The sequence below is a fragment of the Hemitrygon akajei genome, chromosome 7, assembly GCF_048418815.1.
Source record: "Hemitrygon akajei chromosome 7, sHemAka1.3, whole genome shotgun sequence".
Classification (NCBI taxonomy): Eukaryota; Metazoa; Chordata; class Chondrichthyes; order Myliobatiformes; family Dasyatidae; genus Hemitrygon; species Hemitrygon akajei.
This window is the reverse complement of record NC_133130.1, coordinates 157,555,202-157,574,815: the sequence shown is the minus strand read 5'-3', so window position 1 is coordinate 157,574,815 and position 19,614 is coordinate 157,555,202. Positions and strand designations below refer to the sequence as shown.

The following is a 19,614-nucleotide window of genomic DNA, read 5'->3' as shown; positions in this document are numbered from 1 at the left end:
TGAGTCCAAACACCACTCAGTGAGTCACAGGACCCCCCCCCCCCCCCCCCTGTTTCTCCCGCACAATGATGACTTCATCAATGCCATTCCTCCTTTTGCCAAGGCCATGCTCTACCCTGATCTCAGCTTTCCATCTGACCCCTTTCTTCCTTGATTGCTCCATGTTCATCCCAAAAGATAGCTTAGCAACCGGCGTCCATGGAAACCTCCCCCCAAACCCGCAACTCCATTCTCCCAGAATACCCTTGGAAATTTCAAGTAGTCATTTTGTATCTTCAGCTCAATGCTCGTAAGATCGGAGCTCTGCATCATTTGTTCTGATTTCTATTCTATCACATACATTTCCTTCTGCTATCTTTCTTCTTCACCTGCATTTTTAAAACTATATCTATTCACTGTTCTGAAAATAAAGCCCCTGAATATCAATTCTCTTTCTTTCCTCCTAGTAAAAGAAAATCAGCTCTGGTCTTACTGACATTGAGTAAGATGTTGTTGTGGCACCACAACTTGGCTCTGGTAAATTGCAAGCTGAACATTGATGACTGAAATATTTGTTCTGGTCATATGTCAGTGTGAATGACCATCTCCAGCAGCTTTAATTTTCTTTCTCAATCTAATGCCTCTTGTCCTTAATTACCAGCCTCCCTTTCACATTCACAGACTTCTGCCTTCCACCATATCACAGAATTTCTTTCTTCCCACCCTCCTCCTCAGCACCTCCAAAGTAAAACTTACCAAAGTTCACAGTGCATTTATTATCAAAGTATTATACAACCTTGAGATTTGTCTTTTTACAGGTAGCTACAATACAAAGAAACCTACAAGAACCCATTTAAAAAGACAGTCAAACACCCAATGTGCAGAGAGGAAGAAAAAAAAACAAAATGTGCAAACAATAAAAGTAAACAAATATCCCTCAGACATGAAGACTGGAGCAGGCCACAGCCTCAGCTCAGTGCAGAGCGGAGTAAACGTCGCAGAGCAGCAAGCAGTGAGAACTATCCTGACCCTTGCCTCTGGTCCCAACATCCTGCCTCTTCCATCCATCTGGTCTGGCATTTAAATAGTCCAAGCACTGCCCTAAAACCTAGGCTCTGTTGCATCGATACACTCTGGGCCTGGGCCCCACCATGATGCCTGACCTTTCCAAACTGGCCTGGCACTTTGATCAATCAAACCTCACTCTCAGTTTAGGCGGACAGGCCTTGAATCTGCCTCTCCTCCGCTCCACTCGTCTCAACTTCACCACGAACATGCCAACCTAACCAACTTTCTCCTGGTCTGTTGAAAGATGTTCCAGATTATCTTGGTCTACATCGGATATCCAGCATCCGTGATATTTTGCTTTTACTGACACTCACACCAAATAGATTAATAGACCATAATTATAGCAATCATCTACTGTCCCTTTAACATGGCTATACACCTCCCCACATTGATATGAACGGAACCAATGTTTCATATCCAGTCATTAACGTTTAGTTTACATTTTAAGAGCATTTTCCCAGTTGTAATGCTCTGTTAAACATACTCTCACTCAACATCAGCAAAACCAAAGACCCAATTATCAACAACAGGAGGGGAAAAATGGATGTGTGTGAGGCAGTCCGCGTTAGGGAATCAGTGGTGAAGATGGTCATTGTAAATTCCTTGGCATTATCACATCAGAGGACTGGTTCTGGAACCACCAGTAAGTGCCATTACAATAGCAGCTCTACCTTCTTATAACAATGCGCAGATTCGGCATGTCAACTAAAACTCTGACAGACTTCCATAGATGCACAGTGGAGATTATCCTGACTGGTTGCATCTTGGCCTGGTATAGAAACACCAATTTCCAAGAATGGAGAAGACTACAGAAAGTAGTGGAAACAGCCCAGCCCGTCACAGGAAAAGCCCTCCCCACTATCGGGCACATCTACAAGGAATATTACTACAAGAAAGCGGCATCCATCTTCAAGGACCCCACCAACCGGGCCATGTTCTCTTCTCACTGCTGCCATAAGGAAGGAGGTACAAGAGCCTTAAGTCCCACACCATCAGGTTCAGGCACAGTTATTACCCTTCAACCACCAGGATCCTGAACCAGCATGGATAACCACTCACCCTAACACTGAACAGATTCCACAACCTACGGACTCACTTTCAAGGACTCTACAGCTCATGGTCTCAGTGTTAGTTACAGATTTGCACGGATTGTCTTCTTTTGCACATCTGTTGTTTGTCAGTCTTCACTTGTGTGTAGTTTTTCTTTAATTCTATTGTATTTCTTTGTTCTACTGTGAATGTCCAAAAGAAAATTAATCTCAGAGTAGTATATGGCAATATACGTGTACTTTGGTAATAAAATTACTTTGAAGTAGTTCCAGACTTCTCCAACCTTTGCTTGAAAAGCCAGTGCAATGTGAAACCAAGCATCCCCAGAGTAACAGAGATCACTGGGAATCACAGAATCACATCCGATACATGGCTGTGATCGTCAGAGGCCAATCAGCAATGATCCAGTGCATCATCACGAAGTTCCTAAAGACAATATTTTTGATCCAATTTTTTTTCAGCAGCTTCATGTTCAACTTCCTTCCTCCTAAAGTTGGGAAAGAAAATATTCACTAATAATACCTCAGGCTTAACTCCGTTACATCTAGAACCCAAGCAGCATCACAAAAATAGATGATCTAGTCATGAATAGTTGTTGGTTGTATTTATTTATTTAGAGATACAGTGTGGACAGATCCTTGCATCCCAACAAGCTGTGCTGCCCAGCAACCCACCTATTTTTAACCCAAGCCTAATCGCAAGACAATTTAGTGACCAATTAGCCTACTAACTGGTATGGCCTTGGACTGTGGGAGGAAAACGAAGCACCCAGAGGAAACCCACATTGTAAATTGTGTTGTTTTCTTCACAACAGTGGTGCATACTTCAGAATTACTTTTTTAAAAAGCTGGTGCGAAAGCAATTTGGGCTCTTTCATCAGAATCAGGTTTATTATCACCGGCATGTGTCATGAAATTTGTTAACTTAGCAGCAGCAGTTCAATACAATACATAATATAGAAGAGAAAAATAATAACAATAAGCATATCAATTACAATATACGTATTGAATAGATTAAAAATCGTGCGAAAAACAGAAATAATATATTATTAAAAAGTGAGGTAGTGTTCACGGGTTTGATGTCCATTTAGGAATCAGATGACAAAGGGGAAGAAGTTGTTCCTGAATTGCTGAATGTGAGCCTTCAGGCTTCTGTACCTCCATCCTGATGGTAAAAGAGAGATAAGGGAATGCCCTGGGTGCTGGAAGTCCTTAATAATGGCACTGTCTTTCTGAGACACAGCTCCTTGAAAATGTCCTGGGTACTTTGTAGGCTAGTACCCAAAATGGAGCCGACTAAATTTACAACCCACTGCAGCTTCTTTCAGTCCTGAGCAGTAGCCCCCACCCCCAATCTGGACAGTGATGCAGCCTGTCAGAATATCATGGAAGGTGCTACATAAATGCAAATCTATTCGTTAACTCGTAGCTCTTCCAATAATTAAGCAATCCACGCAAACCAATCTGTCATGGATTATATTTGCCAAGCATGTGGCAAGTGATGACCATTCCAGCATTTACCACTTGAAGACAGGTCAATGCAGATTCACTTCTAAGTGATCAATACCCTTTCCGCTCAGTGGATCAGCAGTGTCAGGACTTCTATCATTAACATTTTGGAATTGGTAACCATTAACTAGAAGCACAACTGGCCTAGTGTGTACAATCTTCACGGTGCACTACAGCAACTCGGTTATTTGAACAGAGCCTACCTCCCTGGTGACCACCATAGAGAATAACGATAAGCAATGGTCTGGAATCGTCCAAGTCACACTTGATGCTGACTTGGAAACATGTCACCAACATATACATTCCCACTCCTTTATTAATGCTGGGTCAAATAATGCAGTCTCCTCACTACCAACACCATGAAATTAAACACTAAGGATTAGCTTTTTTTTTACATCTACATCGAAACATACAGTACAGCAAAATGCAACACTTGCGTCAAGAGAAAGTGAGGACATGCTGGGGGAGAGGGCAGCACGCATGGTGCCAAAGCACAGTGCCCACAATGCGGGAGGAAACCAGGGCACCTGGAGGAAACCCACGTGGTCACAGGGAGAAAGTGGAAACTCCTTACAGACAGTGGCAGGAACTGAACCCTTGTATTCTGAGCGCCGGTGAACCACCACTAGGCTTTATCATACCAGTTCAGAGAATCATGGATGGGTAGTAACCAGTGCGCTCATCAGCAACACCTCCATTCCATGACAGGAGAGAGGGGAGAAAAACACAAGTGCTGGCCGAAGTGAGATAAAGAAAGTAAAAGTGTTAAGGGAGGAAGAAGTGCAACGACAGAAAAAGAGAGGGACGTCTGCAGATAAAGTAATTGTAAGGACATAAATGACTGAAGGCCAGTCTCTCGTGCTTAACAGGAAAAGGCACATGCAGTAATGAAGGCTCAATGGTCAAGCATAGACAAAATAATGATGGGGAGAGAGAGGATGATTTTAAACTTGCGACCAGTTTTGGTTGGGGCACTTTGCAGAACGGTTGAGGTGCTGTGGAAAAGTCATGGACATGCTGCACGTTGTGTTGACAGGAGGACCAGGGACGATAAAAGTATTAGAAATATCAAGCAAGGAGGGAGAATGCTGGCAGGAGTTGAAACTGAGATCTCTGGACAATGATTGAATGTGGAAGCACAGCTTCACTTCCCTGGGTCTAACACAGGAGTGGGGAGCAGCACAACTCCCCATCTGGTTCTTCCTGCATTCTAATGCAGGATCAGTTAACATGCATAAACATTACAGGACGTTAATAATAAATCAGGATGTTTTCTCTATGATTGTTGCTGACCGCTGAGTACCTCAGCATTGTCTTTGATTTTAGAAATGATAAATCCCATAGTTCTCGCATTCCTCCCAATTCCCATCTTTCCTTGTCAGTCTCTTATTTAAATTTCCTTGAGGAAGAATCAGCTTTGACCAAAAAATAACGTCACTCAGCCGATGCCACCAGCCTTTGTGTCATTCAGTCTCTACCCTATCTCCACATCCATCGTCCTTCTCTGCAACTTACAACATGCCTTGTTCTCATGGCTTTGATGAAAGGTCAACCACCTAAAATATCACCTCTCTCACTCTTTCTACAGATGTTGGTTAAACAGTCGAGCATTTCCAGAACTTTCTATTTTATCTCAGATTTGCAAACTCTGTCGTTTTTTTTTTGCTCTTTGGTTACGGACCAAGGCTAGGAATCTCGAGCTTTTCACCTCTCAGTTTCCTCCATTCTCCGGCGCTGTCACTGCGTTGTGGCTCAGTGGAGCCTAGGCTGACTGCACCAATGCAGCTGCAAGAATATTGCAAGAGAGCCACTTGAGGACAGTGTCACTGACGACAGAGGCATTAAACTGTTGCATTCATGCCCCCCCCATTAATAACTGCCCTACATCCCTTCCTTGGCCTTCTTCACTGAACCCCGGTATATTAAAATAATGTGACTTTAGAAGTCACAGCCACTTCCCTCAATATCCCATCCACATTAACAATACCCTAAACTTCAAGGGATACAAATAAGGAAGGCAATCGAGCTAATCGCAAATGTCACCCATAACAGGGTTGCATTGAGCTCTGTACAAGCACCAGAGCAGAACTAATGCGATAAGCGAGGTGCTGTGTGCATTACACCTGGGGGCTGCAATTCTTCCGTTCTGCTTCACTTCCAGGTCATTAAAGATTAAAAGAATCCAATTAAATTGCGGGCGAAGCTGTTAACTCGCTCAATTAACAAGCTGAGTGATACAAGGTTCTGCAACAGGGACTGATGTAAACACTGCCCAACAATGGGAAAACTCACTTCTCCTCTCTCATTCTGCAAGTACTAAGGGAAGAATTTAACTGGGAAGGATCAGATATTGTGAACTAATCATACCACTCTATTTGTACAAATCAAAATTCACTGAAATAATCAGCTTCTATTGAAGACCATAAGACCTGGAAGCAGAATGAGGCCATTTGGCCCATTGAGTCTGCTCTGCCATTCCATCACGGCTGATTTATTATCCCTCTCAACCCCATCCTCCTGTCTTCTCCCCATAACTTTTGACACCCTTACTAACCAAGAAACTATCAACTTGAACTTCAAATATACCCAATGGTTTGGCTTCCACAGCCATCTGTGGTAATGAATCCCTACCAATGGCTAAATAAATTAACTCTCATCTCTGTGTTCTAAAGGGGCATCAGTGTAATCTGAGGTTGTGTCCTCTGGTCCAAGACTTCCACTGTAGGAAAATCCTCTCCACATCCACACTGTCTCGGCCTTTCAATGAGATCCTCCTCCCACCCCACCACCTTACAAGTAAATAATGATAGGAAAGCAAAAAAAAAAATGAAAACAGAAATCGGTGGAAATATTCAGCAGGGCATCCAGCAGAGGAAAACAGCAAAGCTTTCAGGTGGACGATCTTACATCACCATCGAAAGATGATACCAGGCTAGAACAAGGTGTTCATGCAGATCACCAGTTCTGAAAACAAGAGAAAGGATGCACTGTGTGGGTCAAAATTACTAGCCATACAAGTTGCCATGGAGATGAAGGCAGCAGAGGAGTAACTCCACACAAGGCCAGACCTTGCTGGCTACTGCTGAACGGAACCAACATTTGGCAGTTCAAACAGCAGCAAGTACAAGACATCTATGAATACACTATCAAACAGAGAAAAAAAGTCCTGGCTGTACTGACCGATTTGGAAGGTGGAGCCCAATCTCAGTGAGATTCCCTATTACTACACTCTTGGATTCCACGCCAGGTCAGTTCTTTCACAGGATTGGTGAAACCAATGACTTCAATCAGATTGTATGCTACTAGTTAGGAAGCAGAGGAAAATGCAAATTATATACATTTTTGAATATTTCTTTGCTTATATTTTTCAAATTATTAAAATGTTGTAGTTCTTTTTTTTTTGTTATTTTTTTATTTCTGTTTCACCCTGACCGTCTGTTGCAAAGTTAGCCAAGCAGCTGAGCTGCTGGTGGTGTTCCATAGTCAGAACTTCCTTGGTGCCTCATCGAAGGCTTGGATGCTGGTTCTTTGCATCTCAATCATGCAAGGAAAGGCATGGGAAGGCTAAGGGTGTTGCGCTGCTGCTTGGTGGAGTGTGGGCCTGGTCTTGCTCAAAATTTACTGAGATGGGAACATTTGAAGATGAACCCAAGACCTCTGCTTAGGATCGTGGAAAGGTCACCAAACTTAAAAAGCTGATTCAGTCCACTCTGTAGATACGCCGTCTGGTATTGTCTAGTTTTCTATTTTGGGTTTTATCATCAAATGATGACCAAAACGTAGCTAAACTCAAATAACAAGTCTAGAAAGGTCTACTGTAACATTGATCACTTCCCCAGTTGCATCTGATAGATCCAGATCTATTCAGGGTGAAACGGTCTAGGCTGCCCGCAGGGACTGGCATGGGGAAATTCTTGCCTTTATCAAATAAATACAGTTCCCAGCACCATATTTCCAGTGCAGAAGAATCTGGTGATGACTTCAGCCTAGACAGGTTGGGGTGGAGTGGATTTGCACAACGCCACACAGAGCCCAGTGTTCAACACAACCCTGGGTCTCATGATTCTATCTATACGCATGAGCCCTCCATTAGATCCTCTAGGGTGTAACCCTTCACTTTTTCATTGCTGAAATGAAGTCTGTAGTTGCTGCCAACAGGGAAAACGGAAATACATGGGCATTTTTTAAAAATGATGGTGAGTAACCCTTCACTCAGCACCCTCATGCCTATTCCACGTTTGATGTCGAGTCAGGGTGAGGGCTCTCCACGACCCTTAGTCTGAACTAACCCATAGAGATGAACCTGAGAAATGGACTAACCATACGCCCCAGGGACATGGGGGGGGGGGGGGGAGGGGAGAGAGACAAGTGGGAGACAAGCTGCTCTTCTTTGTATGAATGCCAAATTCTACTAAATCCACCCCTCCCACTCCACCCCCGAGATCTGAATGATACCATACCACTTCCCTCTCAGGGAGACGAGCTGTCTGTGAGATATTTCAGCAAGAAGTTCCAGCTCAGCCTTGTGACTGCCCGTATGCTGCTTTGGCAAGCCAAATCTTTGAAAAGGAGAAGTCAAAGCAGGCACCAGATCAAGGAATGGCAATGAGTTCACAGGGAGGTCAAAAATCGCACAGTAGAAGTACCCTCAGCACAGCCTTTAGCTTCCACTCAATCAGGAACATTCCCAGCGGAGGCCCTCATCATAAACCCTCAACAATCCTTGCTCCCATGTGCATCCGAATCTGCAACTCACGATCCTCTGAGGCTTCCATGTGCTGAACTTAAGGAACTCACAACCTGGTAGAAAGCAGCTCAGGACGGATTTGCCCATCTACCAACCCACACACCACAGATCCCCATTAAACACGGCACCCACAACCAACAAACCAGCCCATCCTCTGCACTGTCCGAAAAGAGCTAGTGGTGAGACTCTGCTCCGAGATCGACTCCAATTCCACAGTCTAAACTGACATCACTCCGACATTAAAATGCAGTGGAACGTACCCAACGAGCACTGAAAACACACAAGTACTAAGCCAGGGCTCAGAAGGTTTTCACTGTAAGATATTAGGCTGAATGATACCACATATGGGCTACAGTTCTGAGGGAACAGGCGGAGTACTGTGCACAACTTTGGTCTCCTTACTTGAGGAAACACACACTGGCTTTGGGATGGTGCAGAGGTTTACCAGGTTGATTTCAGAGGAGGAATCGAGTTACCTGGGAACATACTCACAGAAATTCAGAAAAACGTGAGGACACCTTATATAGACATACAAAATATGAAAGGAATAGATAAGATAGAGATAGTAATGTTGTTTCCACTGCTAAGTGAGACTAGAATTGGTGGACAGAGCCTCTGGATTTGGGAGAATAAATTTAGGACAGCGATGAGGAAAAACCTTTTCCCAGAGAGGAACAGAACTGTGGAATCCTCTGCCCAGGAAGGCAGTAGAAGCTACCTCATTAAACCCATTTAGGACTCAGCTGGATAGATTCTTGCATTAAGAGTATTGGAGAAAGGGCACATAGGTAGACCTGAGCCCAGGGCCAGATCAGCCATGGCAGAGCAGGCCCAACAGGCCAGATGGTCTACTCCTGCACTCATTTCTCATCTTCTAATCATGAATTGACGGCTATTCGCGTCCCACTGTACGGCAGTGAACGGACAAAAACTAGGAATCAGTCCTGGTGGGTACAGGCCTGTCATCATGTAACGGCAGGGGCTACATCTCCTGCCGTGCTGGAAATTGACACTATATCATTCATACTAGACCACTCTACAAACAGTTTACTGAAAGAAAGAAACCACTATTAGTTATGCCATTGATTTGCTCACTCTCAGCAGGATATACCCAGTAGAACATTTTATCAAAATGAAGGGTAAAAGGATTTTGGTAAACATGTTCATTTCGAAAAATCATCTTCTTCATAGATTTATATTGTGGCCCTAATTTTATTGTTACTACAGCTATTGACATCTAGAAAAAGGCAAAAGGTATTAATTAATGGTTTGGTCTGAGTAACTGGCAATCCAGCCTGAAACCCTCGGGAAAGCCGTTTGCCACTCTGGCATTGACGAGGCCAAGGATTTGGAGCCGGGAAGCTGATCCCCTGAGTGTTCGCTAAACCAATCAAAGCTCAGGGTGCCCGTTAGGACAGCGTAAAAACAGGGACTGCCAATTATCAGGCAAGGCATGATCTGTGGAGAGAGTAACAGAGCTAATGTCTCAGCTCAACGAGCTAATGAAAGATTATCAATCTGAAACGTTAACCTTGTTTCTCTCTCCACCACCGCTCCCTGATCCGCTATGTTTAATGTCTAATTGGCTGTACCAGCAGCATGAACTGATGACACAACCTACGGACTCATTTTCAAGGACTCTACAACTCATGTTCTCAGTATTATTTATTTATTATCATCTTGACTTGTTTTTCATTTTGTATTTGCACAGTTTTTCTTTTGCACTTTGGTTTGTCAGTGTTTGTGTGTAGCTTTTCACTGTTGTATTTCTCTGTTCTACTCTGAATGCCTGCACGAAAGTGAGCTCAGGGTAGAATATGGTGACAAACATGAACTTTGATATTAAATTTACTTTGAACTCTGAGCACAAACCCTACCAGATACCACAAGGCTGCACTCCAGCTTCTGATTCAACGAGAAATCCAGCTGACCTCTGTCTGGTGAGATTCCAGAAATCTCAAAATACGTTTATCGTCTCTTTCTGAATGATGAAAAAAAGCTCTACACACATGAAATTTCTCAAAAAACTATTGTCTATTGCTACATAAATCAATAGGACAGATGTATAGAATTTAGAAACAAATGCACAGTTAAACCAACCAAGTGAAATTCATCGAGGGGGAAATGTTGGACTCAGAAAAGGGAATACTTTCCTTTTCTTCTTCACCTGAGAATATAAATCACACACCAGTTAAAAATTTTATCCAACAGATGGCACCTTCAATAAGGACGTAGCCTCCCTTCGAGACTGGCCCATTAACTTTACAGTCATTCCAATGGTTCGGAACTCTTTCAGCACTCTTTCTGACAGTGTTCACTCGCGCACGTTTTCACAGGTACAGCACTTCCCCCAGCACCCGGGGCACCACTGCCCGCCTGGAATTCCAGTGGTGTTTTACTTGGTGTGAAGCTAGATTAGAGTCAGGATCTGTAACAAGAGTTGACTCTTCCCAAGTGTGCAACTCAGCCAAAATACTGAATTACAGTATGACTAATTTTCACGGGGAGTATCAGAATAAATACAGAAATTAAAAGTATGGGGAAAATTAATAAAAATTGCATGCAGATGTTAATTTTCTTACCTTACTGAGATTTATGAATATTGTATATAACTCATTAGATGTATTATGGTCCTGGTCCAAAGTTTTTTTTAACCAAAAAGAGAAAAGCTAATTACTTAAAGCTGAGTACTATTGACCTGGAACCTGAATCCACTTCTATACCACGGAGAGCATTCTAACTGGCTGCATCACCGTCTGGTATGGGGGAGGGTGTCAGCGCTACTGCACAGGACTGAAGAAGCTACAGAAAGTTGTAAAATTAGTCAGCTCCATCTTCAGTGCTAGCTTCTGTAGTATCTAAGACATCTTCAAGGAGTGGTGCCTCAAAGGCGACAACCATTATTACGGACCTCCCATCACTCAGGGCATGCCCTCTTCTCATCGATACAATCAGGAAAAAGGTACAGAAGCCTGAAGGCACACACTCAGTGATTTAGGAACAGCTTCTTCTCCTCTGCCATCCGATTCCTAAATGGACATTGAATCTATGAACACTACAGTACTTCACTTTCTTTTCATATATATTATTTCTGTGCTTGCACTATTTTTTAAATTGATTCATATACATATATATACCTACTGTAATTGATTTACCTATTTATTTTTCTTTCCATATTATCATTGTACTGCTTCTGCTAAGTTAACAAGTTTCACGACACATGCTGGTGATTATAAACCTGATTCTGATTGTAACACTTTTTGCAAATTTCAACTTCGGCCGCGAAGAAAGAGTTATATAAGTGATTGAGTCAGGTGTCTGTGCTATTCCCACATGTGCAGCCTTAAAGGGGCAACTAATCTCAGCAGCAGAATAACGAGACGTGAAATACCATTCCTGCCAACCGGTGGTGATATTTCCACTCGTCACACAAAGAGAGGCAAAGGGGGAAAAAGTACAAATCACTGCATTGATTGCGTCACCCGAAAATTTGTATTTGTGTTAACACAGACATAAATAATCTTTTCTTTTTCAATCTTTTTATTAATATCAACATGATAAGATTAATACAGTTATTGGGATTACAAAATTAAAATGAACATAAAAGGATACACAAGCAATAAGTACAATATAGTTAAGTCTTCCCAAATCATGAATGATACAACTATCATATAAACGAAACAACAACAAAAAATTAGGTATATCATGTTGAGAAAAAGAAAAGAGAAAAAGAGAAAAAAAAAATTATTGCCCTAAGAAAAACTAATCTAACAAACTAACCACTAACTAATAAAGAGAAAAAAAGGAAAAAGGGGAAGAAATTTTTTTTTCTAATGGGCTATTTATAGTATCTATAAAAAGACAAAGAATCATCAGTGTCCCCAACTCCGATCCTCTCAACATACATATAATCAAAACCAGAAAAACAAATAGGGTTGGAACAGGGTCGAATTTCATCATGTGAAAATATTGAATAAATGGCCTCCAAGTCTTTTCAAATGTAATAGAAGGATCATATACACTTCTAATTTTTTCCAAATTTAGACATAACATAGTTTGAGAAAACCAATGAAATATGGTAGGGGGATTAATTTCTTTCCAATTCAACAAAATAGATCTTCTAGCCATTAATGTAAGGAATGCAATCATCCGACAAGCAGAAGAAGATAAATGAATTGACTCTATCATTGGTAAACCAAAGATTACAGTAATAGGATGAGGTTGTAAATCAATGTTCAATACCGTGGAAATAATATCGAAAATGTCTTTCCAATATTTTTTCAAAAGCAGACATGACCAAAACATATGAATTAAAGAAGCTATCTCAGAATGACATCTGTCACATATAGGATTCATGTGGGAATAAAAATGAGCCAATTTATCCTTGGACATATGAGCCCTGTGCACTACTTTAAACTGTATCAATTAATGTTTAGCATATATAGAGGATAAATTAACTAATTGAAGAATTTTATCCAAATTCTCAATAGGGATAGTAAAGTTAAGTTCTCTTTCCCAATCATTTTTAATCTTATAAAAGGCCTCTGAACGTATTTTCATAATTATACTGTAAACATTTGATATTACACTTTCCTGAAAAGGATTTAGTTCTAACAATTTCTCCAAAATACCCAAAGAAACAAGATTTGGAAAGGTAGGAAGTACAGTGTTTAAAAAATTCCTAATCTGTAAATATCTTAAAAAATGAGATCTAGGCAAATTATATTTATTAGATAATTGTTCAAAAGACATAAAAGAATTATCCAAAAATAAATCAGAAAATCGTAGTATACCTTTAGTCTTCCAAGCTGAATAAGCTTGGTCCATAATAGAGGGATGACATAAATAATACAATAATACATAAATAATCAGTCTCAGTAATTATTCTTTGCAATATAAAGGGGGTTGGGAATATGGATCCTGAAATACTTGATTTACACAAAATATATAATGCACGATAATAGTAACTGTAACAAAATACACCACAGTGCTTCAGACAAAAGTGAATCAAGTCACAGAAAGTCTGCCTCTGTGAGAAAATAGGAGATGAACGGAGGTAGGTTCACGGACAGAATTACTGAGCGTAATTGAAAAAATTATGACTGAGCAGATAGTTGGAGTACAACTTTCAGAGGTTTGTAGGGCTGAAAAAAGTTACAGAAATAGTAAGAGGCAATGCCATGAAGCCGTAGGAAAACAAAGATGCGAGTTTTAAATAAAATGCGTTTCCTGACTAGGATCCAACCTAGGTCAGCGAGCACAGAGGTGATAGGGATATGGGTTATGTTGGGAATTAGGATACAGGCAGCACAGCTTTGGAAGACTAGTTAATAAAGTGTGGGGAAACGGCCAGGACACCATGACGGTCGAGGAGACTCTTCCAATGTGTAGACATAGATGATGTTCCAGGTAGGATTTGAAAGCTTCGGGAAACAGGTGGATACTCTGTGGTTGGCCAAACAGGACCTCAGGGCCAAACAGAATGCCTAGACTGTAATGATTAGTCTAAAATAGCAGTGAAGGGAATCAGTGGTTAGTGTAATCAGCTTGCTTTGTCCTTACAGGGCAGAAAAACACAGCCCAACAAGGTCCAAAATCCACAGTAAATACAGATCCCTGCCACTTGATTCAGTTGGAAACTTTTTCTGATAAAGTAGCAGTGGGCGTGTTTAGTGTAAATAGCTTTCTAAACTTCACCGAGTATGAAGTCTTAAACTTGGGCAAATGCAAAAGGGGTAAAACACAGTTCGACCTCACCCATGAATCCTGCAAAAGCTTTTGCAGGTTCTCTGGACGAAGTACGTCCCATGATTATGCAGTAAATGAAAATCTGGGTCAGCCAGTCAGCACCATGTGACAGTGCCCAGGCATGGCTGCAGATCTCACTCTATATTTACTGAAAACAGCGCCAGGCAGCTGTGACATGCTTTTATGTCTGCCAACAATTTTGAATTCAGCATCACATTGCCCCCACTGCCCCCCCCCCATCATTATCGCTCTCCCTCGCTCAAGGTGCTGACTCCATCTGGGCTCCACTAGCTGACTCCCAACAGGGTGCGGGCACCACAGGCACCAACACCCACAAAGTGCGGGTGACAGGAGCACACTGGTGGGGCTCTCTCACCGGCAGATCTGCAGAAATTCAAGGTGGCAGCTCACCACCTGAAGCGCCAGTAGACGTTCACAAAATCATTGAATTTAAACACTCAGACTCAGTGGGAAAAGGTTAAAATGCAACTAGATTTCATCAACGAATTCTGCAGAAGCCTTAGCATATTCTCTGAAGGAATCAGATCCCGTAGTTAGGTGGTAAAGAAAATCTGGTAATGGGAAAATCCCGCATATTAATAAATAATAATCTACAACTAATTCTCAGAAGGGCACAGATTCTCACTAAGTTACGGGCTTAGGACACTTGCTCTCCCTGCTGTACCGATGCAAACTCCCAGCGTATATACTCATCCAACGTGACGCACAATGAAAGAAACTGGGGGAGAGATGCAAAAGGGACAACTGGTTAGATAATATGCCTACTTTTCACAAAATGATACCCTGTGAGGACAGGCTGAAGTTTGACTGTGAAACCACAGAATTAACCATCAGACTCCTGAACCAGTGTGGACCACTTCACTAATACGAGGAATTCTGCAGGTGCTGGAAATCCAAAGCAACACACACAAAACACTGGAGGAACTCAGCAGGTCTGTGGAAAAGTCAACTGACCTGCTGAGTTCTTTCCAGCATTTTGTGTGCGTTGGTTTGGATAACTTCACTCACCACGGCACTGAACTGACCACGGAATACAATTCCCGCCATTATAGACACTTACACCACATGCTGCACCCGCAAAGCAAACAGCATTATGAAGGACCCCACGCACCCCTCATATAAACTCTTCTCCCTCCCGCCGTCTGGGAAAAGACACCAAAGCATTCAGGCTCTCACGACCAGACTATGTAACAGTTTCTTCCCCCAAGCCATCAGACTCCTCAATACCCAGAGTCTGGACTGACACCAACTTACTGCCCTCTACTGTGCCTATTGTCTTGTTTATTATTTATTGTAATGCCTGCACTGTTTTGTGCACTTTATGCAGTCCTGGGTAGGTCTGTAGTCCAGTGTAGTTTTTTTGTGTGTTGTTTTTACGTAGTTCAGTCTAGTTTTTGTATTGTTTCATGTAACACCATGGTCCTGAAAAACATTGTCTCGTTTTTACTGTGTACTGTACCAGCAGTTATGGTTGAAATTACAATAAAAAGTGACTTGACTTTCAAGGACTCTACAACTCATGTTCTTAGTATTATTTACTAATTATTATTATTCAGTTTTTTATTGTATTTGCACTGTTTGTCTTCTTTTACACATTGCTTGTTAATCTTTGTGTGTGGTTTTCATTGATTCTATTGTATTTCTTTGTTCTACTGTGAATGCCTGCAAGAAAATGAATCTCAGGGTGGTATAGGTGACATGTGGGTACTTTGATAAGGAATTTACTTGGAACTTGGACTGTCACTAACTGGGATCACTGGTGAAGGATGTTTATTTGGGATCACATTTGCCCACGGAACAATACCCATGTCTGCAGATTCACGTGCGACCAAGTGGCACAATCAAATATAGCAAACGGCTCCCAAGACGCTTCACCAGGGCATTAGCAGACAACTGACATTGTCAGAAGCAGGCAAAAAGAATCAAAAAAGAAATCACTGGAAACACTCAGCAGCTCAGCGAGTATCTGAGGAGAAAGGCGAAAAGTTAATGGTTCAGATCAATGACTTTTCCTCTCATTCTGATGAAAAGCCTGCAGTCTGGAACATCAGTTTCGTTCCTTTCCCTCTGCATGGTCTGCCCAAGTATCTTTGAGGACTTTATTTTCGTACCAGTTTTGCAACATCAGCAGTGTTTTCTTCTCTGCTTTGGGATTGTGCAAAGAAGTGGGTTCTAAGGTTTGAGAAATCGTAAAAGAATTACTTGATGAGAATTGGTACATAGACACTAGAAGCCAGCAGCCCCTTCACCATGGTTCAGCTGTTGGTATTCAAGGACACAGTACACACCAGTTGGTCATTCATTGTGAAGTCAGGAGAAGAGAATGTGTTTGGCACCCACACTATCAGCCCACCACATGCAGATCTGTACAAGGTGCAGATCGAATGGAAAAACCCATTGCAACTTAAACCACAATACTTTTTCCCTTTCCAGCAGGGGGTTCCAACCTGCTTAATGGTAGTGGTCCAGGACATAAACAAGATTGGCAACTCATGCTTTATAGGATGGATGTGGAGAGGATTCATGTGGGAGAATTTGGAACCAGAAATCCCTTTTTTTAAAAAGGGGGCCACCCATTTTCCACAGATGACATGATTTTACCCCTCACTGAGAATAACTAGTACTTGGAATTCTCTTCCTCAAACAGAAAGCAGTGAAAGTAAAGTATTTGAATAAAGTGGGAAGGTGATAAATTCTTGACAAGCGAGAAGGCGAAATGTTATCAGGACTACACGGGAATACAAAGGTGAGGTTACAATCAGACCAAATCTTGATAACTGACAGAGCAGGACTACACTCTGTTCTCCTGTGCCTGTCTGGCAAACAGAAATATCTCGGTAGGCGTGACAATAACAATACAGTACCAGGCTCAAAGGGCTGAATGGCCTCCTGCGACTAAAGTAAATTTTCGAAAGGGTATAAAACAGGCGTCCCAAAAGAACATTTCAAAATCACCTCGGACACAAGAGAGATTGCAGATGGTGGAAATCTGGGCTCACACACAGACAGAGACAGACAGAGCTGGAGGAACTGCAGGGTAAGGCTGCAACTACGGCGGGATATGAACAGTCGACTTTACGGGCCGAGACCCTTCATCAGTCCTCCGGCGTGTGCGTGTCTTTGGAAATCGGGCCTTTCTGCGTGGAGGGGGATGTTAAAGTCCCATCGGACGATAAAGTTCCCTGCACGCTCCACAACACCAGAAATAGCAGATGGATTGTTCACTGGCGTGGATTCTCAGCTTGTATTGAACGCCCACTCCCAGTCACTGCACGGTTAATTTGGAGTGAAGCGCCGTGCGGTTATTTCCGTTATCATTGCACACCAGATATTTGTACAAATCTACTTTATGGTTGGAATAAAATGGGCTACAACCTCATATCTCAGCATTGCTGACAGCAACGTGACAAGATGAAATCTTCACAACTTATTTTTCTTTCTCTCCAGGCTCTTCAACCTAAATGCTCAAACCAGCCGGACGTAGGCGACCAAATACAGGACAAATCTCAAGTTGTAAATAAGGAGTTAAAAATCTACGGGATGGCGCTTTCTCGTTTAAAACATCTCTCTCTCTTTACAACTCGTACACAACTGTAAAATCGTTCAGATAAACGGTGAAACCCTCCCCTTTGGGGAAAAAAACAGACTTGGAGAAGTCAGGAGCTATATTTATATCTATTAAACACAGGAGTGCCGCAGCACAAAAGGGCTTTCTTTGAATGCGTGTTAGAAGACTAAAAGTTCAGGCGGTGTGTGTGGTGCGGATCGCCGAAACTGGGAGGAACCCATCCCCCCAGCCTCTCCAGTACAGCAAACAGCAGCTGGAGCTTTTGCTTGCTCAGCCTTTCACGTAAAGGTCTCGATTGAGCAATCGGTACGAACAGTGTGACCAAATAAAACTTGTACAACATTCAGTGTTGCAAGAGAGGACAAACAAACGCGCAGCCCAGTCTAACAAACAGAGGCACCGGGAGGCAAATCCCCCCTGCCACAACAGCCTGGGGGGAAAAAAAGCGCATTACACGCGACTCCACAGAACCGCACTCCTCTCCCCGCTTCGCTGTCAGCGGTCTTACCTGAAGATTCATTCTGTCATCTTTGTGTCTCCAGTGAAGCTCCCAGGCATGTCCTAGCGAGCGCTCTCTCTCCCGCACTCCCCGAGGCTGCAGCGAGTAGTCACAGCGACTAAAAAAAAAATCCCAACAGGCTTCAGCAGTCACTGTGATTGACTGGAATGAGAGGAGTTGCTTAACTCGCAAAGCGCAAGGAGAAAGCGTGTGCGTTTAGTCGATTATTTACAACTTCTCCCACCTTAACAGAGGCTGGTTGTGGAACAGGGGCCAACAGAGCACACCTCAAACCCTCTCAATACAAACAACAGTAGAACAGACCGCAAACCCTCCCAATACAGACACCAGCAGAACACACCTCAAACCCTCTCAAAACAGACACCAGCAGAACACACCTCAAAGTCTCCCACTAGTCATCAGCAAACACGCCTTAAACCCTCCCAATACAGACACCATCAGAACACACCTCAAACCCTCTCAAAACAGACACCAGCAGAACACACCTTAAACCCTCCCACTACAGACACCAGCAGAGCATACCTCAAAGTCTCCCAATACCACACCAGCAAAACACATCTCAAACCTTTCCAATCCAGACACCAGCAAAATACACTTCAAAGCCTCCCACTACAGACACCAGCAGAGCATACCTCAAAGTCTCCCAATACCACACCAGCAAAACACATCTCAAACCTTTCCAATCCAGACACCAGCAAAATACACTTCAAAGCCTCCCACTACAGACACCAGCAGAACACACCTCAAACCCTCTCAATACAAACACCAGTAGAACAGACTGCAAACCCTCCCAATACAGACACCAGCAGAGCACACCTCAAACCCTCTCAATGCGGACACCAGCAGAGCACACCTCAAACCCTCTCAATACAAACACCAGTAGAACAGACCACAAACCCTCCCAATACAGACACCAGCAGAGCACACCTCAAACCCTCTCAAAACAGACACCAGCAGAACACACCTCAAACCCTCTCAAAACAGACACCAGCAGAACACACCTCAAAGTCTCCCACTAGTCATCAGCAAACACACCTTAAACCCTCCCAATACAGACACCAGCAGAGCATACCTCAAAGTCTCCCAATACCACACCAGCAAAACACATCTCAAACCTTTCCAATCCAGACACCAGCAAAATACACTTCAAAGCCTCCCACTACAGACACCAGCAGAACACACCTCAAACCTTTCCAATACAAGCGCCAATAGAGCACTCCTCAAATCGTCCCAATACAGGTACCAGTAGAACAGGGACAACTAGGTTACTTTGAGCACAAGATTCCACAGATGCTGGAAATCCAGAGTAACACACGCAAAAAATGGAGGAACTCAGCAGATCGGGTAGCATCTATGCAATAGGTGAGGAATAAACAATGGATATTTTGGGCCAAGAAAAGGGTCT

General features: G+C 42.7%; 1 protein-coding gene across 4 annotated transcripts in view; it reads right to left on the bottom strand.

The window, feature by feature from the left end:
* Window positions 1–18,325, bottom strand: part of LOC140731053 (retinoic acid receptor RXR-alpha-A) — a 121,882-nt gene extending 103,557 nt beyond the window's left edge. The window contains exon 1 of one of the 4 annotated variants that reach the window (XM_073052276.1): window positions 18,198–18,325. The gene's annotated coding sequence lies outside the window, so the exon portion shown is untranslated. The remainder of the gene's footprint in view (window positions 1–18,197) is intronic. The other 3 variants (XM_073052269.1, XM_073052273.1, XM_073052272.1) reach the window with 3 other exon arrangements.
* Window positions 18,326–19,614: the final 1,289 nt, after the last annotated feature.